The 23,566-nt window shown below is 41.5% G+C and overlaps 1 long non-coding RNA gene across 1 annotated transcript in view; it reads left to right on the plus strand.

The window, feature by feature from the left end:
- The window catches only part of LOC132647227 (uncharacterized), a 58,876-nt gene that overhangs the window by 14,757 nt on the left and 20,553 nt on the right, over window positions 1-23,566 (plus strand). The window contains exon 2 of the long non-coding RNA XR_009585564.1: window positions 12,798-13,020. This is a non-coding gene — a long non-coding RNA (uncharacterized LOC132647227). The remainder of the gene's footprint in view (window positions 1-12,797; window positions 13,021-23,566) is intronic.

The raw sequence follows: 23,566 nt of genomic DNA on the forward strand, positions 1-23,566 counted from the left end.
TTCCATTCACTCTGCCCGACAGTTGGCCATCAGGCTCAGCATCTGCTTTGATAGTCTGCAGGGCAGAGGCTTTCAGAGGCCCTCTGTGGCAGGTTCCTAGGTTGTTTCCTGTTTTCTTCTTCTGGCTTTCAGAGGCCCTCTGTAGCAGGATCCTAGGTTGTTTCCTGTTTTCTTCTTCTTCTGATGTCCATCCTCTTTGCCTTTCAGGATGGGGATTGAGCATTTTAGTTAGGGTCCTCTCTTTTGCTTAGTTTGTTTAGATGTACCGATTTTAGTGGGTTTATCCTATGTTGTATGAACAAACAACCCTTTTAAGACAACTTATTTCCTAACTTCAAATTTGAGGTGTGTTGTCCACCATGATCTCCATGTACAAGTGTGCACTGTCCTGGTTTTCCATGTCATGACAATCTGAAAGAGTCTGCTTTTTTCTTTTTTTTATGGGAATACATGCTACAGGGACAGAGCTGTAAGAAAACAATCCATGAAAATGATGGTTTGTTATTTTATAATGTCACATGAGCTATTTTATAATGGTAAGCTACCTTATCTTAAACCCTTGAAATAAGTATAAACCTCAGTATATAATTTTATAATTATATACTGTGCTATATAATTATATATAGTTATATGCAAATTGTTTTATCCAAGACTAGCTGTTGACTTATTAATGGTTATTTAGCTTTTCTTCATTTCTCTTCATTATAAACAATGTTACAAGGGTCGTCAATCTTGATGTCCACCTTGTGATATCCTTACCCTCCTACCTATATTAATGGCTGTGGTGATTGGTACTTTTATTTTTGGATAGATTCACAAAAGCAACATTATTGTACCACATAGCAGGACCTTTAAAACATCAACACTCCTACTGCCTGTTTCATCTTAGAATTGTCAACATTGATTTTCTTTCAATCTTTTATTTTTCTAATCTTTACTAGTTAAGAATGGGGTTCTGTTATTTAGTCTGAGTCTCTTTCACTAGTACCAAATGCCAATAATTTTAATAACGATGATGATGATGATGATGATAGCAATAACTTCTAAAATACTATCTCAATTTTGATGTCCTCCTCTACATCCCAGGGTGGAACTGGAGAAAAGTTGAGAGGATTACACATTGGGCCAATGGAAGCCTCATTAAAAGGTCCTTGCTCATCATGGTTTTCTTAATAGCTAAAATCTGTATGGCAATTTTCTGTTTGTATAATATTTTCATATACAGCATCAAATTTAATATGAGACAAAAACCGTGTGCAGAATGGCTTATAACAGAGAGCAACAGCTCATCACACATAAATATAAAGTGATTTTACTACACTAAAGATAGTCAAGAAGGAATATGCTTTTATTCCCCACTGTCTTTGTTTGAAGATTACTCATTCTAGAGGAGCTGTGGGTTATGTACATTAACTTTTATGCTTGTAGTCTTACTCCATCTTCAGTCTTTCATTACAGAGAAAGTTAATGATGTTCATGCTTGGTACCAAGTTCTATTGGGGGATTCATTCAGGTTATTGGTGTGTGATCCAAGGCTTGCAAAAGGTACAGTGTCTTAAACTGTCATTTTATGAACATTTTAAGGCTCTGCCTTCAAATCCTACCTGCCTGACCAGTGCAGAGAGAACAAAAGAATAGCAGACTAGACATATGAGTGAGTGAGGAGGGCCTGACTTCCCTGGATTTTTGCTGTCTGTGGGATGGCCAGTGTTATGTGTGACAGTTCCTGTGCACACATCATTTGGACCAAATGACCAGGGGATGGTCTGGTATGGCAAGACACACACACAAGGTCAAATTCAGAGGCAGGTCAACTCTCCAAGTCTACTTTCAAAAGACAAGCACCTCTGCAGACAAAAGCTGCCTATGAAAAGGCTCAGCAGGATACAGCCTCTGAAGATATTTGCCAAGTCTTGGTATATACTGAAAGTCAAATGGCGCTCACACAAGAGTAAAGCCCATCTGCCCTTTTTATGCTTTCAGCTCTTATTGACAAAAGCAAAGTTCAGAAGGGAAGACAGGGTTGCTCCCTGTGGCCTTCTCAAAGTAGAGGGGTGGATTCCACTGACAGAAAGTCAGGATCCCACTCCTGGAGAACTACTGTGGACAGAACAGTAGGAACAGTACAGAAACCCTCCTACGCCCTCTTTCTTGTGGGCACGGCATCACTCAGCTTTCCATCAACAATTTCTAAGAGGAAAGGTTGGGTTAACTCATTTCCTTGAGTCTCCATATAAACAAGGAAAGCCTCTGTGAGGGTGTCAGGTGACAGTGGTAGGGAACATACTTCAACTCTGCTCTCACCTCAAGGACCTGGTAACATGATTGACAGGCCAGGCCAGTGCCTCACAATAGTCCTTCAGTCCTGCCCTCAGTGACTTAAGGAAAGCCCATAATATTTTAAACCTAAAAGTTCCACCACTTGACCCCTGTGAGTGTCACCTGGGAATCTAGCTTCCAGCACGGGACAGGAGGGCCTTCTGAAGACACTTCTCCACATCACAGCAAAAATAACCAGAATTGTGACTTGTCATGAGTTGAAGACAACACAGTGGATGATGTCTCCTCCCTCATCTCTCCTCTTTGGTCTGCCCTCTACACCATGCAAGAAAGTCAAGGGATCTATAGAGACATATCATCTAACAGACACAGTAGGTGCTATTCATATAACACTATAGTCTGGATTCTTGAGTCATCTTTTCTTTGTAGCATTTAGTGTTGGTCAGAATTCTGCCAGTCATTTGCTTCCCCCATCAAAACCATCTCCCAGGGCTCCTGTGGCTCTTCTGCGGTTCCAGATGCACCCACTCTCAGAAGGGAAGACTTCACACTTGAAACTGATGGAGGAAAATTACAGCCCTGTCACCCTTTCTTGGGTATACAAAAAAAAAAAGCCTCAACACATATGTGGAATTTTGAAGTTGCCAGTGAACCACATAGAAATCTTTTACATTTGTATGTATGCACAGTTTATCCTGTGAATGTTGTATTCTCCTGTAGGTAGGTTGTTCAGTGACTTTAAAGAAGTACTAAATTAAGGAAAAAAAGTCTATAAGGTTATCTTAGGTTCAGGTCATCATTTGCATTGAGATCGCAGACAGAGGCCATGCTAGATGAACTGGCTCTAACCCAAGCTTAGGGGGCTCGCTACTAACAGGATGAGTCAGCCCTCTGAGAGGGAGGTGACTGGACTTTTAGAACTCGTTAAAGCCTTTATAGCCGGTATCCCAATCATCCAAATGGCTTTAAAAGCCGTGGCCATTTTTAACTAGGTGGGTCATTCTCTGTTATTATTCACGGTTCAAGGTTTGTTTCTGGATTCTGAGAGTCTGCCACAAAGCAAGACTTGGGGTCACGTACACTTGACTTGCTCATGGATCCTTTATAACAAGCTGTGGGATGCAGGCAGCTTACAGAACGGAGGGAAGTCTGAATGTGCCTGTGGGCTCTCTTGCGTCTGCTCACTTGCCTTCATCTCTGACAGTTGTTTGCTTCTCTAAACAAGAAGGCATTAGATCGTCATTGCCTGGTGCAGGTAACACCTCTGATGTGTGCACCCTCACCCCTTCCAAGGGAAATGATTGCTGACACTGTTTTTCAGGGGGTTGGAGGTATCTAATTCACCAAGGCGAAAGCCACTGCCTTCTTACAAGACCATACACAGACGTCTGAAGGAGGCGATTTTTAACGAAAGGGACCAGACTCCATCCATGGGGCATACTAATTTTTCTGAAGTTGCTTAGTGAAGAGCCATGAAATTTGATCATACCTACATAGGAGACAGAATGCATCACACCTATGCACTGCAGCAAGTCTTTTTCTTGCTGTATCTGTGTATCAGTGACTAGCTAAACCCTCCTCAGAGAAGTTTCTTCTTGCGATAGACACAGACTTACAATGTGCAGGGTTAGAGACTTCGGATCACTCAGCCCTAAAGGGATTTCTGTATCACACACCTCCCCTCAAGGTTCGGGGATGTAGGTAAAGGAGGAGGCAAAAAGATTATGAGGAGAGCTGAGGCTCTCGTGATAACTCGAATAACCTCAAGGAAACAGTGTCATCTGGTTAAAACAGGGCAGATATAAACTCACAGAGATTGTAACAGCCTGCAGAAGACCTATCAAAGCTCAAACCTCCTCACAGGGCAAGCCAAATGCTCACTAAAATTGGCCAGCAGACAGCAGGTTCCATGTCTTTTGTTTCTGTTTTCTTTTTTCAATTTATTTTTTTCTTTTAAAAGAGAGAAAGATTATGAAATTGAGAATGATAAGTTGGGTGAGTAAGGAGGGAGTATCTCAGAGGAGTTGGGAGAAAATATGGTCAAAACAGAAAAAAATTTAAAAAAATAATTTAATGTAGTTGTTTTCCCCCACTTCTTGGACCACCCTGTTTCTATATCCTATCACTAATCCGATACTTGGCCAACTTGGCACTTGTTCTCCTCCTATGTGTGGCACCATGTGAACAAGCTTACCTTGTGTGCCTGGTCCTTTCCGTGTGGCACACCTGACAAAGAAAGCCTGGTTGGAAAATGCTAACTTAACAGCTCTGAGCCACACATTCCACCACAGCAGTGTGGTGACAGTGGGACTTAACACATTTGGGTTATTATCCTGTCAAGAAGAGTCAAACAGCCCCATGCTCAATGTGGGTGCTTGGTGGAGATCCATTAAAACTATATCTGCTCAGTGGCAAAGGGAAAACGGAGCATGCCAGTATTTGGAGAGAATAAAGGGCCTCGGGTCACATATACTTAATTGTTTTGTTATACCTCAATGAAGTTCACCCAGTGCATCAAACTCACCCTGGTGATGAAAATCACAGCAACTCTTTTTAGACGTGAATTTCTTCCAAGGCTGATTTCCCCTTACTGTTATCGGACTGCTGTTATTTTCTATGTATTCCAGGGGGTTAGTAGGTTTATTGAGAAGATTTAGAGATGGATTGGAAACGAACTTTGAGATGAAGAATTTCTATTAAATAGACTCTGTAAACGAAGCTGCTGTACAGTGGAGAGTATTCTCACCCTGCTGATGGTAGCGACATAGGTCCATAGAAAACGTGGCCCAGGGAAATTCTGACACTGTGGAGAAGTCTAAACTCATCAACTTTTCTTTCTTCGTCACTATGTGGCCAGCCCCTAGCAAAAGGCTAGGGACCTAAGTCGCAGCCTGAATTGGTGGTGGATTCTACCTTTGCCCAGCACCTGCCGTTCTTACAGTAGAGCTTCACCCACACCCTCAAGCATTTCTCACTGGAATCGGTTTGAAGAGCCTCTTGTTTCCATTCTGTTCTTTAAAGAGTTCTTTTACAAATGAAAAGCACTACAAAGCAATAACCACAGCACAAAGGGCGCTACAATGTTACCGAAATGGCCAAGATCTCTAATCAAACTGTAACGGGAGAGTGGTGGAGGAGACTAAGGAAGGCTTTCAGCAAGCGGGCACTGAGGGGTGAGCTGATGGAGACAAGCTCTGTGCTCCTGGGGCTCCTTCTGAAAAGAAGCCCTCAGGCTTGCTGATCTGCTGTGAAGAAGCATTAGGAGCTAATCTTTGCTCAGAGGGTGGGAGGGATGTTTCAGCAACAGAGAGACATTCTTCCTCTGCTACAAGATTGGATGGCGTGGTTGCTCCAAAAGATGCTTCAGAGGAAGGTGGTGGGATTCAAATTTGGGTTCCCAGGGCCGTTCATTTGTCAGGTGTGTTCAGCAGTGCTTAGCCGGGTGGGCCTCCAGAAAGCCCCACCAACTGTGGCCTTTGTTCTCCCTAACTCTGGGCATCATTTATCATGAAATATTAGGAAGAAGAAATGCCTGTTGACTGTCTTTATTTTGAATCCCTGGCTCTCAAGATTTTCTGGGTTTCACACAGCAAATATTTTCTACCTTGGTCTCTCCCCTCCTCTGTTATCTGAGCTTTCTCACAATAGGAAAGCCCTGCATCTCAAAAGCGTCGGAAGCCCCTTCAAAAGGTACCTGGGGCTGGAGAGACAGGTCCATGATTAAGAGCATGCATTGCTCTTCCAGATGACCCAAGTCCAATTCCCAGCACCTACATCGGAGAGCTCACCACCACCACCAGCAACTGTAGCTTTGCTGGCATTTTTCACTTAGGTGTACATACCCCCCTCCGCACTAACATAAACACACAATTTAAAATAACAAAAATCAATCTTAAATAAAAGACAATTGGTGGGTGGTATTACTTCAAGCTCTGTGGACCAAGGATGACTTCGTATCCACAGTGCACATTGAAGCTTGCTATTTGGAATATATTCATATGTATGATGGCACCTACATAGTGTAACCTTTGGAGGGAAGTGGACAGAGACAGTTTTTGTTTGTTTGATTTTTGCTATGTTTGAAGACACATTGGCTGGTAGAAATGAGGTTGGCACCTGAACATGGATTCTCTCACTCAATTTCTATCAGGACAAACACTATTACAAAAAAAAAAAAAGTGATTCCTGTCCTCTAAATACTCTGGATATTGTACTACTGGAGTACTACTGGATATTGATTTATCTCTCAACATCTCCTTACAAATATTAGCCAGATTTTTTTTTTTAACCTATGTTTTCCCAAAATGAACCACATCAAAGGAATTAAGCGAGAGCCACTTTCTTACTGTTAATTACATTCTCCTAGGGAAACTGAAGAAGCCAAGCTTGGAAGGAACGGAACTTGCAAGTGTGAGTCAACCTACTGTGCCTTGTTGTTGCTGGGATCAGGTTAATGTCTTTGGCAGATGAAACCAGATTCCTTGGCCTCACAGAGCCTTCTAGCTATACTGGCTTTTGCTCTGTGAACTCTGCCCTCTTATTTACAAGCAGGCATTTCTAAGACAAAGCCAACATTTGTGAAAGGTCAGCAGCCACAAAGAGCCGAGAGTTTCAGTGAAAATGACAGGAAGAAGATAAACGAACTGGAAAACATCATCTTGATTGTATATCCAGTCAGCTATTCCTGGATAATGGCCTATAAATTTCAAGCTCTTCCTGAGAGTCTTTGTGTGTGTACGTGTGCGTGTGGTGCTGTTGGTATGGGGTGTGTGTACTTTTTAGGAATGCACGTGTAAGTTTGTACACTTGCACATTTGTGCACCTGCTTGTGAAGGCCCAAGGTGCACATCGGGTTTGCTTCCTCATTTGAGCTCTGTCTCTATTTTTTACATTTTGAGATAGGGTCTCTTAGTAAACCTGAGTTTCAAGCTCATTAAAATGAGACTTAGTGAGCCATCTGTCTGAGCCTGGCCTCGCACAGTGCTAGAGTTACAGGGATATAGGCATCTACGCCAGGTATTTTATATAGGCTGTAGGGATTCAAACTCAGGTCCTCACACTCGTGTGGCAGGCACTTTATCACCCGGGTTATCTCCTCAGTCCTCTGATAGTTTTCTAGCACCTTCAGCCATTACGAATGTCCTTTTCACAGGAGTACATATCAAACCCTGACAAACTGCCACTGGCATCACAAGTCTATCCAGAGGTAGACGATCATTCGATACATCCGTGACAGGACAGAAACAGACAAGGCTTTGGGAGGGCATTGATAGGAAAAGCTTCAAGAGCCCACGAGAGCCCAGAGTCCCCTGAAGACGATGTGTACATTCACGGAGCCCGTCTTGAGCTTGTTGGCCATTATGATTTACTTGAGTATAATTAGGTGAGTGTTATGGCAGCATCTATCATGAGAGACAAACTTCCTGTAGATTTACCATAAGGTTCTGGACTTTGTCTTTGAAATCAATATCATAAGATATTAATGTTTCTATATAGGTCAGTGCCAAAGATTTGCGGTGTGGCACTACTAAAATTTATTAATTTATAATAGCAGTAAGGATAATTCCTGGAAATTTTCACTCTTGCAAGAATAGCTAAAGGCCCTCCCCTTGTTAAAGAAATGTGGCTCATTATAATAGTGATCTGCATATCCTCAGGGCTAAGTCATTTCCCTTGAAATGAAGCAACTTTAACAATTAAGTCTTGATAAAAAAAAAAAGTTGCCTATAACACTGGCAGTAATTTTTCTCTTGCACCAAACTTATAAAATAAATTGCACTCAATAACTTAAGAAAATTCAGGCTTGTAAAAGATCTTAATAATACATGATTTCTTTTTTTGTTTGATTAGTTTATTTTAAAAGTTTCTTATAATATATTTACATATATAATAAGCAAAATACATATATAACTATGACACATGTTTTTATGTGCCCTTCTCCTGGATTTACGTGGAACCCAGGAAAAGCTTTCTTCGTGTAAACTTTTCAATTTCCCATAAAAAAATTGTTTTTAAAGATTCACTTATTTTGTTTTATGCATATGAAGTTTTTGCTGACTTCCATGGATATCTACCACACGCAGGCTTGGTTTCCAGAGAAATAAGAAAAAGATGTTGGATCCTTTAGAACCGGAGCTGCAGATGGTTCTGAATTGCCATGTGAGTGCCGGAAACTGAACACAGGTCCTCTGCAAGGGTCAATAGTTTTCTTACCACTGAGCCGTCTTTTCAGCTTCCCACTACACCAATTTTCCTTTTACCATCCTAACTAAACCTGGCTGGGTTGTGGGCAGATTTCTATTTAGACATCTATTATCAATGCCCCAGTACAATGTTAATCAAGTATTATGTTTTTGTGATGACTGCATAGCAAATGTGGAAGAACATTTGGCTTGGGCTTAGCTTATCTGCCTAAAAATCTGGTTTCTGTGAGTCTAGCTATCTTTTAGATAAATCATCCAATGTACATGGAACCTCTGTTTGCCTGGTGTGCAAATTCCTGAAGTGTAAATTTTTTACATGTGTGTAGAAGTATAACATGGCTACACAGTGCCTAAAGCAAAAGTTTCCATTAATAATGGCTATTATTATTATCTCTGCAATTGTAATAATATTGAGCAAATAAACAATGTTTATTTTCTGTTTGGGTCATTACCATTTTCCCTGTGCTATTAAGCATTTAAGATAGTATAGTGGAAAGTACAATGATCAGTAGATTAAAAAGTTGAATCTATTTTTCGTTTAAGAAAACTTTAGTTTTATTTTCCAAGTAACAAAATGGCAGTACCAATATAGAGTTGTTCATGCTTTGCATCTGTACAATTGTTGGAGAAGATGATTGTAATTAAAGAAATAATGAAGGTAAGCGTTATTTATAGATTACAAAATAATCTGAGAAGTTTGATTATTATTTTGTTATTTGAGTTATCTCATTGCCATTGCTATATTAGAATTTTCTATTTACTTTGGATTCCACTTAATAAATTGCACTGCACTGCACACACACACACACAAACACATACATGCACACTAATACATACACATTTAATTTAGATAGATCACCTGAAGGTCCTTACAGTATGGAGTATAATACTTCATGTTGATGGCTCAGTAGAGAAATGTCATAAAATTTCAGAATGAACACTATAATTCTATTGACTAGATAGGTTTAAAAAAAGTTATCTAACATAAAATGTGGGTAATGTTTGTTGGCTGGCATATTTTAGAGGGAGTCTTTTGTCCAGCTGCGATCAGGAACCCTAGGCTAGGTTAGAAAGGCTTTGGTTTCCAAGCCCTTGTTCTTCCACGGTAGACAGTAGGGGTGCTGGAGACTGAGCTACGTGATCCTTTTCCTTAGATTTCTTATTGATTGGAAACATAATCACTTAATACAGGGGTGAGACTCTTGCTCCATGTGAATAGATGAGTCTGTGAACATTTTTATCTATGCATTCATCCACTCAATGCCTAGAAGGAAGCTTTCCATTTTGCGAGGGGAAATTTTAAAAACTGTGATATACATTTGAAAATTAAAATTAAGATTAAATTACGCCAGTTTTCTGAGGAAAAAAAAACCCTTTGGCTAAGACTATCATATCCAACTCCAATCCTTAAGACGCAGTCTCTGCTTTAAATCATAGTTCTCTTAATTAGGGTCATTGCTACAAATGAAAGCCGATTTGGGTGTTCCTCTAATAAGAAAATGCCAGTTACGGTATATTATCAAGCTCGACTTGCCAGGCATTGAATTTCCTGATATGGTCTGCTGGGAACCTTAAATGAACAAGAGCAATTATAAACCTAAAGTCTGCAGCCATTTGTTGGCATTATCTCAGGATAATTTCCCTGAAACATTCATGATGAAATGCAAAGGTAGATAATTTAAAAATCCATTTAAAATAGCTGTGGTATAATTTAAGCTAAGGTCTCTCTATAGTGGACATTATAGCGAGACTGCATTTTGAAATGGATCTTTTACAAATGATCTTTTCTTAGATATTGCTGCTCAGGAAAGCATTTTAAATGAGTTTAAATAATTTTCTTAAGTGTGGGATGAGTAAAACAAAACAAAACAAAATGTTTAGTTTTTTGTTTAAATGAAGATCATCATAAATTTTTTCTTAAAATAATTCTGCTAATGGTTTAGTACCACCTAGAAAAAGTAGAACAAACAAAAAAGCAAGAACATCACCTATTTCTTGGATTTTTGCTATTTTAATCATTTGTTGTTGTTTTCTTTTTAGTTTCATTGAGTAACAAATTATTTTGTGGATACATAAATAGTATTTGTTTAGAGAAAAAACTTACTTGCTTTTATTTTTATTTTTTTTTCTATATTAGATTCATTTTTTTCTGGGAGAAAAGGTCTCATCTTAAATAAAACAAAAATACCTGTGAAAATGAGAATTTCCAAAGTAAATAAACCCTGGGACACACCCATTAAGTTTCCTTTTAACCTCTGTCCCAGTCTGCCTCTCTCTAATTTCTCCTCTTAAGTTCTTGAGCAAGGAGCAAATATCAAGATTAAGGCTCTATGCAAGCTCGTTTTTATTGTCAGTCTCCACTCAGAAAATATGTGTTTGTAATGGAAGTCCTGACACAGGCTTCGCTCTAATAAACTACAAGATGGGCCGATAAAGTACAGCAAGAGCCTATTACTGAGAACCATTACTGCCCTAAGAACAGAACAAAATTTATCTTTATTCTGAATCTTTTTCAGGATCTCAACCGTCATAATGATTTGGGATCTGATCCATGTTTAAGAGAGGCCACCTCAGGCTTTTTCCAAATGCTTGTGACCCAAAGGAAAGAGGTCTCTGAGAGCACCCACAGGTGTCGCTTCAGTGAGCACGTGACTCATATCTTGGGGAAAAAAAGGAACTTACCTTTAGATAAAACAGAAAAGGGTCGCTTTTAGAATTGGCTTCAAAGAGAACCACTGGCAAAATGGCCTAAGTATCGCCCATTGTTTCAATGGCCTCTTTATACTCTGCGACTGTTCTAGTCCTTGGGCATTTCTTTATGGGTTACTTTAGAAGTGGTCAAGGGCCACCCATCTGAGGTTAATTTTGGAGCCTCTTCATTTCTGCAAATTCCAAGTTACAACATTGCTTATCATGTCCTAGTCTTTTCCCAGAGACAGCTGGTGGAGAAGAGTCACTAAATGTGACCCACAATGGAGCAATGAATAATAGCCAACCTTTACCCATGCTCTGACTGTAAAACTCACTTTGCTTTCACATCACAGATGTTGGATGGGTATACAACCATTATTCTTCATGTTTCAAGATTCATAAACCCTGTGAATCCCCTGCCTTAACCGGGGGTTTGTGACTCTGACCAGATTTATCCTAGGCATTTCTGTCTCTTATATTTTCCCTGCTAAGGATTCAATTTCTCATTTGCTTTCCCAGAATCTGACTCTAATCAGTCTTTCTAAACTATGTTCTGCCTTACAGTTTAGCCTTGGCATCCAATTGCTAGACCTTTTGTTGTCATTGGGCCTCGCAGTTCCCTTTAGTGTTCTATATGCATGTCATAGCAGCTTCATCTTGGCAAGGAAGACTTTAGAGACAAAAGAGGAGTGCTTTTCCTCAAGCCTAAATAAACTGTATCAATACGACTGGCTAACTCAGACATTGGTGTTCTAGCACCATAAGAAAATAAATAAACTCTGAAGTGTTTTCATTTACACTTAGCAGTAGCTCACAGTAACAAAGAAATGCTGAGGAATTGGTGTATTTTGTATAACCCTCCTTCTTTACTCCGCCACTATTTTCCCCTCAGCTTGTTGCTGTTACAGTAAATAATTAGAGGAAAAGCAATCCTGGGCCCTTTCTTGTGGGCATTGTGAAAGGACATGAAGGTGAATGCAGCAAACATGAAGTCTACTGAGAGCCAGGAACAGAAATGGCTAATTATAGAGCTGCTGTTCAAATGCATTCTTTGCCTCCTTGAGACAGAATTTTTGTTTGATAATTAACAGACCTACAGGACCCATAACATTCTCTGACTCTGAAGGTATTGATCCCTCTGTCTCTTGCTGTCACATTTGTTCTTTCTGGGTCTCCTTCCCCTGAGAATTATGATGATTTCATAATTGAGATGGGGAATGAAGGATGGAAGTAACCAGAGCTGGCCTGCTGTGCAGGGACAGCTGGAGAGAAGCTAAAAGAGGAAGAGTTCTCATCTCTCCATGCAGTTTCCCTGTTTATTACACAGTTTATTCTCAGTCTTTGGTGAATTTTCACAATCGTAAGATCATTAGGAGAGAGTTTTTAAACAATGAAAACACTCACAAATACAGAATGCACGTTTATGAGCCAATTTGTCCTTTAAAATTGCTTATTCTTTTGAACAAATGATTTTAACCCAGATTCCCCTGTATTCAGTCAATGGAATGACATTAAAGACAACAAGTTTTACCACCGTGCTCAGGTCCTCTCATGTGACTGTAATTTGGTAGGGGAGGTTTGGATTTTAGCTGATGCTTAAATATCTTTTTGCTTGTCTTTCAGGACTCAGGATGGAGCTAGGCAGACTCCACAGACCTGGCCGAGGGATAGGAGGTGGGAGTGTTGTGGATTCTGGTAAAAAGGAAACAGAATGCATCACCTGGAAGGTGTTTAGACCAGTCATAGGCAGTTTATGTAGTTCCTGCCTCCGTCTAGAATTGTCTATTGGCAAGCGGTTGCCATGGATACTCTAACCAGTATCAAAACATGAAGTATTTGATCTCAGGTAAGTAGCACTCATGTGAACCAAAGGTCAAGGAACAGATGGAGTGGGAAAACACAGGACTCCTCCTATAATAAATCATAGATTTCTTAACATAGAGTTATCATTTTAATAGCAGGGAAGATTTGAGTCCTGGAGGGCAGTTCCAGTTGAATATATTGATGGAAATGATTTTCCCTTTGAATTTTAAATTCTTGAATATGGATTTTTAATGTGAATTTGGAGTAATTGTTGTATTCTTTCAGCATACAGGGACACGTGCACACAAACCTACATACACACAGAGTTGGTCTTCCATAGCTAATGAGTTTTATAGTGGCAATTTTGACCAACTGTGGGTTGGATTTCTTTGAATAAAAAGTGTCTGTTTTGAGCATGGGTGTTCCAGCCTTTATTAAAGTAGCACGTGCATTGTATAGTTTGAAGGCTACTATGGCACAGGGAAAGATACTTGCAAATACTGTGCCATTTTGTAGAAGGGACTTGAGCCTCAAGAGGGCTTTGGGACTTCTGTGGGTGTATCATAGAGATAATTCACCATGGCTATAGAAGAACAATTCTGTGTCTGTCTCAGTCTCTGTCTCTGTCTCCGTCTCTGTGTGTGTGTGTGTGTGTGTGTGTGTGTGTGTGTGTATGTGTAAGTACAATAAAACATACCCTAGGAATCAATAAACTATGAAAAAAAGAGAAGAGATTTAATCTTAAAATCCAGTGCTTTGTTCTACCATCCAAATGTTCTAGAATTAGTTGAGACTGTGACGTTGAGAAGTCGTGATGTTCAGCAGGCATCATTACTAGATGCAGATGAAGGAGGAGGGCCCAAGTGTCAGTCACAGGAGAACAGGGTCCAGTCTAGTTTAACAATCTGGCAGTGAAAATCTTTGGTACAGCTGGAGCTTTGGAAACTGTGACCTAACTTGAGGCCAAGAACTCAGGGAGGGCGTAAGCTATTTTGGATGTTCCCCTCCCGGATGCCACTGGCCTTGCTGTCTACAGCAGACCAGAGTGCATCCCTCCTGATATTCTCAAATGCCACCTGCCTGTGTCACAGCTGCAACTTTAGCACTGGGCTCTTGGATTGATTCTTGACATGTGGCACAAGTCAGCCCAATGTTGAATGGCAGCAAATGTGCCAAAGCCTGTCACTCACCCCACCTACACGCTGGGCTCCCAGCACCCTGATGAACCAGCCTCATTAGAATGTCATTTCAATGTCCTTATGGCTTTGAACATATTGGTTTCTGGTTTGCTTCATTTTTTTTCCTTCAGTCAAAAGCTCGAACAATAATATGCTTCTTTGTATTCAGCGGTACTTTTTAATGATCATCTGTGAAGCTGCGCTAGTTCATAACCTCCGTGGTCGCGAGGCTTGGCATTTTTTTTTTCTTCCTGAAGCATGTAAGTGAGCAGGCAGGAATCTGTCCACATCATCAGCTCCAGTCATCGCGCCTTTCATCCTCTTCTCTCCCACGCATGCCCTCACTGCTCCTCTGCCCACTCCGAATGCAGGTCTGTCAGGAGCAGCCAGAGGTCGACATCAAAGCTTGTTCCCGGCCAGCGGCTTGCCTCTAATGCTAAGGTGCTGGAGAGAGAGAGGCACACTCACTTACTTGAATGATCTCTCAGATGGAAGGAGCCTCAAGAACACAACAAAGCTTCCCGTTGCAGAGTGGGCATCTGTGGTGCAGAGTTGGGTCTGAAGTACATCAGCTCTCTCTGTTTACAAACAAGAACCTTAATTTAGAAGAAAAATCTTCTGTCTGATATTTCTTTGTGCTCATCCATGTGGAAAAAAAAATGTCTGTTCAGGGTAGGCGTGACACAGAGCAAGCTTATTAACTCCTCAGGCTGAATCGTAATGGTGAAAGGGCAATTGAGAGAGATTGCTATTTACCATAAATTCTAGATTCTAAAATGCAGGGTCTTGAGAGATGGCTTTATTGATTAACTACCGGCTGCACAAGCCTGAAGACGTGTGTTCCCATCCCCGGCACCGACACAGAAAGGTGGGTATGTCAGCGCATGCTTGCAGTCCTGGGGCCGTGGGGAGAGAAGGACTTGATTACCAGCCAGCCCGGCTGAACTGGTGAGTTTCAGGTTCAGTTAGAGACCTGTACCAAAAAGAAGGCAGAGAGCAACTGAGGAAGATATCAGATACTGACCTCTGGCCTCCACACGCACAAGGACACATACATGTGTATATATATCTGTACAACACAGGTTCACACACAGATGAAAATGCGTACTTCATAACATAGCACACCACACACACACACACACACACACACACACACACACGTCACCTTAAATTAATGATTGCCTGTTTGGAGCACTGTGTGGAAACAGCACTGGGATCCTGTTACATTATCTAGCCGTCTCTTCCTAGATCATTTATCAGATCTCTGTGGTATATGATCACGCCTTCCTTCTCCTAATTATGTTTTATGGCAAAACAATAGGTGCAATTAAGATAATTAATAAAGGGAAATGTGGAGCGTGGAGGTATGAGTGTGTGTGAAGGAATGAATCTCGGCCACTGGCATGAGTATGGCCACGTGAAGGACCTCACACCCCCATGGAGAAGTGGCAACCCCCCCTCCACCCAGGGTGTGGCTCAGAGAGGTAACCATGCTTTCCTATGGGCCATGTGCAGAGATGCTGACAGAGTGAGCAGGAAATGTTCACCTTTCTCCTCCCTCCCCCACACACTCACAGCCTGCAGGCTGCTCCCTACCAAGACTTCTACTGAGTTTAACTAAACCCATCTCCTTGGTCATCTGTATATGATAGCCAGGTCTTCTTGTTCCTCTGTATAGCATAACCCCAGAAATAAATCCACAGAATTCTTGAGGCTTTAGGGTTCCCAATGCCATAAGCAAGTGCCTGCTTCCAGGCCGGCTCCAGTATACAGCTGGAAGAAGACACAAGCGTCTTCTTCTTCTTTTTATTTCTTTTTTTTAATATTAATCATAGGTTATTTACTTTGTATCCCAACCAAAGCCCCTTCCCTCATTCCCTCCCAATCCCACTCTCCCTCCTTCATCTCCTCCCTGTCCCTTTCCAAGTCCATGTATGGATATAACCTAGAACCCCTGCTTGGATGTAGTCCATGGTAGCTCAGTATCCAAGTGGGTTTCCCTAGTAAGGGGAACAGGGACTATTTCTGACATGAACTCAAAGACTGGCTCCTTTACCTCCCCCACCCCTGCCCCCGAGGGAGGAACAGCCTTGCTAGGCCACAGAGGAGGACATTGCAGCCAGTCCTGAAGATACCTGATAAGCTAGGGTCAGATGGAAGGGTAGGAGGACACAAGCTTTTTCAAAAGTGATTGGCTCAAAGGGGCCATTAAATGATTGCAAACCTTATGGTAAGGTGGTAGACCCACCCAACTCTGCATTTGTGCCAGGAAAGTTTATTAATACCTCATTAATGAAAACGTGGTAGAAATGTAAGATACAAAAGATTGCATGGTAGGCCAAATCATGTTTTTTCTGAAGGAAAGAGTTCCATCTTTCCTTGTCTCTTTTGCTGGGTCTTGGGGCTCTTTTCTTACCACTGGATTTCCTTCTCCAGCCTTCACATGAAGGGAGATAGCTAAGTTAGGTGAAATAGAGCACACTAGGAGAGAAAATTGCTTCTGGTATTTTGGAGATAAAGTGTGTTAGGCCAGGTAAGATGCCTGTTTCACATTATATGTACTTTTCACTTTTTTATTAAATTTTTATTTTTTGTATTAATTACAGTTTATTTACTTTGTATCCCAGCTGTAGCCACCTCCCTCATTCCCTCCCAATGCCGCCCTCCCTCCCTCATCTCCTTCCTGCCTCTCCCTAAGTCCACTGATAAGGGAGGTCCTCCTCCCCTTCCATCTGACCCTAGCTTATCAGGTCTCTCCAGGAGAGACCGGGCTGCAATGTCCTCCTCTGTGGCCTAGCAAGGCTACTTCTCCCTCAGGGGTGGGGAGGTCAAAAAGCCAGCCACTGAGTTTATGTCAGAGTTTCTTTCAGTTTACAGATTCTATTATAGTCCTTCACTGAGGTGAATCAGGGCAGGAACTCAAATGAGGCAGGAAACTGGTGGCAGGACCTGGAGCAGAGGCCACAGAGGAGTGCTGCTTCCTGGCTTGCTGCCCACAGTTAAGCTTGCTGAGTTTAACTTCTTATAGAATCGTGACCACAAGCCCAGCCTGTGGGTGGCGCTGCCCACAGTGAACTGGACTTCCCCACATCATTCATCAGTCAAGAAAATGCACCACTGCTTGCCCACAGGCCAATATGGTGGAGTTTTTTCTTTTCCTCAATTAAGATTCTCTCTTCTAAAGTGAATGGCTGTGTCAAGCTGATATAAAATCAGCCAGCACAAGAAGCTATGGGGCCGTCTAGACATTTATGGCTGGAGCAGCCTCCACTGAGAGCAAGGGTTGTCTCAAAATCTTTGGCTGGGTTTTAGGACTCTTTTCTTACTGCTGGATTTCCTTGCCCAGCCTTAATGTGAAGGGAGGTACCTAATGTTATTGCAAATTGATACTCCATGTTTGTTTGATGTGCCCGGGGGGGCCTGGCCTTTTCTGAAGGGAAATGGAGAGGAGTGGATGCAGGGATGAGGTGAAGTTGAGGGGAGGGACTGGGAGAGAGGAGGGAGGGATAATTGTCTCTGCCTCCCCTGTGCTGGGACTATAAGTCTGTGCCACAGCAGCAAGCTATTTTTATTTATAAAAGTTCTAAGAACTGAACTCAGTTTCTCACTGTACCAGCCGAGCCATCTTTCTAGTAGCCAGTGTTTTCTGTTATCTGTTTTATTGCTGTGCATTTTACTCATTGCTATTTTATTTCTTTCTTTTGGTTAATTATACTTACCTAATTACATATATATTTAAATATGTCGTTATACAAATATATTATATTATGTGTAATAGATATCATATATCATATAAATATATATTCAATAGATGTACTTATGATTATAATTATATATATAGATATTGGTTAATATATATATATTTATATATATGTAAAGAAGGGTGATTAAATCTTCAACAATACTTTTTCTTTTTTAACAATCGTTTTTATTACAATTATTTTCATATAATGTATTTTGGTCAGGTTCTTTTTCCTCCCCAACCTTCTTTCTTATCTTCTTCACATACCTAGCCTACTTCATGTTGTGTTTCTCTGGTGTAAGAGGAGGCAGAAAGATTGTAAGAACATGAGGTGGTGGATGACACCAAGAAAACAGTGTCTTCCAGACTGTCCCACCACTGTTCCAGTGCCACGAAGAGACATAATGAAACATGGCAATGCTTAAGAAAGGAAACAGTTTGGTTCTGTTGCTCTCCTTGTGGACCTCCTGTCCTCTCCAGATCTTACTATTTCCAACTTCTTTCATAAGATTCCCTGGATTCTACCCAAAGTTTGGCTATAAGTCTCAACATCTGCTTCGATTGTCCTGAGACTCATACTCCAACCAAGTACCATGCAGAGAGATAACCTAGAATCCCTGCACAGATGTAGCCCATGGCAGTTCAGTGTCCAAGTGGGTTCCATAGTAATGGGATCAGGAACTGCTTCTGACATGAACTGATTGGCCTGCTCTTTGATCAACTCCCATGAGGGGGAAGCAGGCTTACCAGGCCACAGAGGAAGACAATGCAGCCACTCCTGATGAGACCTAACAGACTAGGATCAGAAGGAAGAAAAAGAAACCCTCCCCTACTAGTGGACTTGGGGAAGGGCATATGTGGAGAAGGGGAGGAAGGGAAGGATTGGGAGGGAGGAAATTAGAGGGGGGATACAAAGTAAAAAGAGTGTAATTAAAAATTAAATTAAATTAAATTAAAAAAGAAAGAAACCATTTAATTGGGGTTTGCTTCCAGTTTCAGAGGATAGTCTGTTCATGTCATGGTGGGGAGTGTGGCAGCATTTAGGCAGGCAAGGGAGCAGTAGCTGTGAGCTACAACTTGTTTGTATGCAGAGACAGAGAGAGAGAGAGAGAGCGAGAGCGAGAGACAGAGACAGAGACAGCAACTGATGGACGCTGGCTGGCATGGAGTTCTGAAATCCCAAAGCCTACCCCCAGTGACACACTTTCTCCAACAAGACCACATTTTCCCTAATCTTTCTAATTCTTTCCAACAGTTCCACATCCTAATGACCAAGCATTCAAATATATGAGCCTATGGGGGCCATTCTCATTCAAGCCAACACACAGCCACTACAAGACAGACACCATGACATAACACACAAGACCTTCACAAATGCAAGCCAGACAAAGTCCCAGCATTGAGAAGGGGGAAATAGACATAAATTCCCACTATTAACCAAGAAGCTATCTTTGGTTGATATCTTCTGAGAAATGGGAGATAAGTCTTTTTTAATGGGGTGACATGGGGTTTGTCAACCACATTCTAGGGCAGGCCCCATGCCCAGGAACGATTGTATGGCACAAAACAGACTCCATGTTTTTTTTTTTTAAGTGCTTTTTGTTTTGGTGGGGTTTTTGTTGTTGTTGTTTTTGTTTTTGTTTGTGTTTTATTAATGGGTTTTTGCTTGTTTTGATTTTGATTTTTTTTTTGTTTTTAAGAGAAGCAATAATTATTAGAAATTATTTAACATTTCTTTAGTTAGTGTGTTAGAGTGCCCAGCATGGTGCACTTGTAGAAAACAGAGGAAAAATTTGCAGATATCAGCTCTTTCTTGCCACCATATGGTGCTCAAAGATTAAACGCTGGTCAAAATATATGTCAGCAAAAGCTTTTACACACTGAGTCATGGTTCTGGCCTAAATCTTCCACTATAATTATGGGTTTTAAATATATATCCTTGCAGTTCTGTCAAGTTCTGATTCTTGTATATTGTCACTCTCTTGTTAGGTACATGCACATTAAAACTTTTTGTGAACTGTTAGTGAATTGTCATTCTTTCTGTAAAGGCATGCCCTCTTATTTTGTAGCAAATATAATCTAAGCAAATTAATCCAAGTTATATTTGCCAACAAATATAATCCAAGTTATATGGCAAGGCATCTTTCTTTTTACTGTTTTAGCAATGTGCAGTTTTGGCCTTTTCTTCTTTACTTACTTATATTTCAAGTACATTTCCTGGAAGCTACATATAATTAAATTTGCTTCTTTGTTTGAAGATGAACAGTTCCAAGTTTTGTTTTTTTTTCTTGAGTTTTTATTCGTTCTTTATGAATTTCAGCTCATGCACCCCAATCCTACTCATCTCCCTCTTCCCTGTTGCCCTGTATCTCCCCTCCACCCTTGCAACCTTCCTTCCAAAACAGAAATAAAAAAAAAAATTCACTGTGAAAGCTGTAGTGTGTCACAGTGCGTCCCATGGTATACTGGCTTGCCACACTTCTTTGCTTGCAAATGATCATTGCAATGGGTCTTAGGTTAGGTCTGAGGCCTCTGGCTTCTTCTATCAATACTGGAACTTCACTGAGACTTCTCTCAGATACCCTGTTGTTGCCTTCTGTCATGGAGATCCTGCTATTTTGGATCTGTAGGACCAGCCCCTTCATGCACTCCAGCAGTTCATCCACAGGGTAGATGTTTGACTGAGCCAATTCAAAGCCCTGGACCTGGGCCTGAGTTGGTCAGCCCACCAACTCTGCTTTACCCACAGCACCAGGGGAGCTTTCCTGTTCTCCTCCATCTGGCCCATTCAATGCTGCAGCCAGCAAGGGGGAGCAGAGCCAGCTCTCCCACTCTAATGCTGTTGGGGCTGGCTCATCTGAGTCCCTGCTACCAGGGTCAGCCAAGGCCAGGTCTTCTGCCTGTCACAGGGGCAAGGGGGGAAAGGGGCATACTCTCCCTCATCCATGCCAGCTCTCCCATGCTCATACCCTCTGGGCCTGCACACCTGCAACTCCCACAACCAGGGCTAGCTCTACTGTGCTTTCTGGGTGATGTGCAGGGCCTGCTCTTCCTAGTACTACAGATGGCTAGAGATAGGATCAGATCTCCTGCTCTCATACCTCAAGGGTCAGCTGTCCCATGATGTCCAGGCAAGGGGCAGGACCAGTTCTGCACAGCCCACAGACATCAGCATGTGGGGGTGGAGGGGTGAAGGAGCAGCACAGACCAGGATGTCTGACTGGCTTTTGATCTCAAATGACCTCTGCTGCTGCAGGATCGTGGACCCAGATGTGGCCCCCTGGTGACAGCACAGGCTAGGAGCCCACCATGGTCCCAGGTGGCATCACCAGCTACTCACATCAGGCTGTTCCTCACTACCCTCAAGTCTCTAGTTCTGCCTCTCTTCATTGTGCCAACGTCCTTCTGATTCTCTCTCTTCCATCTCTCTACCACTTACTTGCTCATTTTAGTAGCTCTCTGGATCTCTGGGTGTCTGGGAGTGCCATGCCCTACCTGTACATTATGACACTGTGCAGGAGTCATCTTGGACATGTCTTTTCCCCTGGGCCTGCAGAGTGCTGGACTGGTGGTCATCTCAGGCTTGCTGCCTGTCCCCATACCACTAAACTAGTTGTGGCCTTGGGTCTGGTCCTCCCTGGGTCCCAGGCCCATTTCCAGTTTTGAATCAGCCTTTGGGCTGTTTAAGTGAAATAATTAAAAGTATGAGTATGATTGAATGTGATATGCCATATTCCTATAGATTTTTCTCTGTTGTTCTATCCTCTGTTCCCTCTTCACTTTTTATGACTTTTTTCCCTCTGCAGCTTATTAACTGCTTGTGTCATTTGTCTGAGGTTGATTTAGGGTTTGTAGCCTGCATTTTTGACTTATCGCCCTCTACCTACAAATACTACCATGATATATGTTGTTAGGTTTTGCCTTGCCACATGAAGCATGTGAGGGCTATTCTGAGGAAGGATGGTGTTTCTCCTCATGGTTTCAATGAGATACTTCTGCTATGTTTAATTCTGTGATGAGTCTAGTGTGTAAAGCTTCTCACCTTGTGGGTAACAAGTGTAAGTAGAGAGGGAAGGGTGGAGATGATACAAACACAGTACTCAAGCATGAAGTTCCTCAAAAACTATTCCTAAAATTAAAAAGTGGCACTCAAGAGGCAGGGGCAGCTAGATCTTGAGTTCAAAGACAGGCTGATCTAAAGAGCAAGTTCCACGACATTCAGGGTTGTTAAACAGAGAGACCCCATCTCAAAAACAAAACAAGACAAACAAAAATTAAGAACTAAGTGAAGAGTTCTATCAGTAACGGATTAATTTTAGTTACATACAATGTATGGTTAGTTAAAAAGCAAATACATAAATGAAAAAAGAACAGAGAGAGTGAAAGAGGTCAAGAGAGCCCAAAGACATGTGCTTGAAAGTCATATCCTCAGTGATGCTCTTGTGAATGGATTGTTCTATTGATTAGGTCAGATTCTCCATGATCAATGGCTTCCCCAATGCTGCTCATTGGACACTGCACGAGTGATGAATCTTTCACCATCTGAGTCACTTGGGCTGTTTTCTTGTCAAAGGACACATGTTCCAGCTGTGTCCTTGTTAAAATAAGGTATAGAAATGTTACTATTTTGTCCTTCTAGTTCACTTACCTTATGTTATTGTTGTATATTGTACACAGTCCGATTGTATGTGCATGTTAGATATTGTACATGTCACCACTCACCCCAACATCAATATTTTCAACAGTTTTATTTCTTTCAATGTGTAAGGTTAGAAATATAATCAAGGGCCTTCAACATAGCTCAGGGAGTTGTGACACCAGCTGACATGGCAGTCCACGTGATTTTCTGTCTGGGACCCACATAGTGGAAGAAGAGAACAGATTCCGCTAAGATGTCCTCTGATCTCCACAAGCCCCAAACATACATGCACACACACACACACTCATACATACAAAGGCACATTCTCGCATGCACACAAGAGACCAAATAAATGAAATAAAACTGTTAAAAATGTAATATAATTTTTTTTATTTAAGTGAGAGCCAGAAGTCCTTTCGTGTCCAAACATGGTGGTTGATTTGGTGTGCTTCTGTTGTCTGTAAAGGCCCGTGTTATCATGCTATCATTTTCCTTCTGCCTGAACAAGTTTTAAAAGAGTGATTTCAAAAGAGTTACTTACGTGTAAAGTGTGTGTTTTACCTGCATGCATGTATGAGTACCATGTGTGCCCCTGGTGCACACCAAAGTTAGTGGAGAGTGCCAGCATCTCTGTAACTGGCCTTACAGGGTTGCAAGCCATCATATGGGTACTGGGAATCAGACCCTGCAAGGGCAGCTGAAACCCAATGCTCCAGAGCCTCAAGCAAATTCTTTTTACACTCACTGTAACATAAGTCTGCTATTGTTGAATTCTTTTAAGTTTTTGTATGCCTGTAGAAGTTTTTATTTTGCTTTTCCCTATGAAAACAATTATGTGGTATTAACTCTTGGTTGAAAGAAAATCTTCCCTTTCCAGAATTTAAAGATAGTTTCCACTGTGTTCTGACTCAAACAACTTTGGAGAAACCTATTTGTTAGTCTGTAAACAATGTTTTACTTCAACACTTCCAAAGAGATTTAACTAGGAAGTATTTTGTTTGTTTTCATCATGGTTTTTTTTTTTGAGTTT

Source organism: Meriones unguiculatus, chromosome 14 (genome assembly GCF_030254825.1).
Source record: "Meriones unguiculatus strain TT.TT164.6M chromosome 14, Bangor_MerUng_6.1, whole genome shotgun sequence".
Classification (NCBI taxonomy): Eukaryota; Metazoa; Chordata; class Mammalia; order Rodentia; family Muridae; genus Meriones; species Meriones unguiculatus.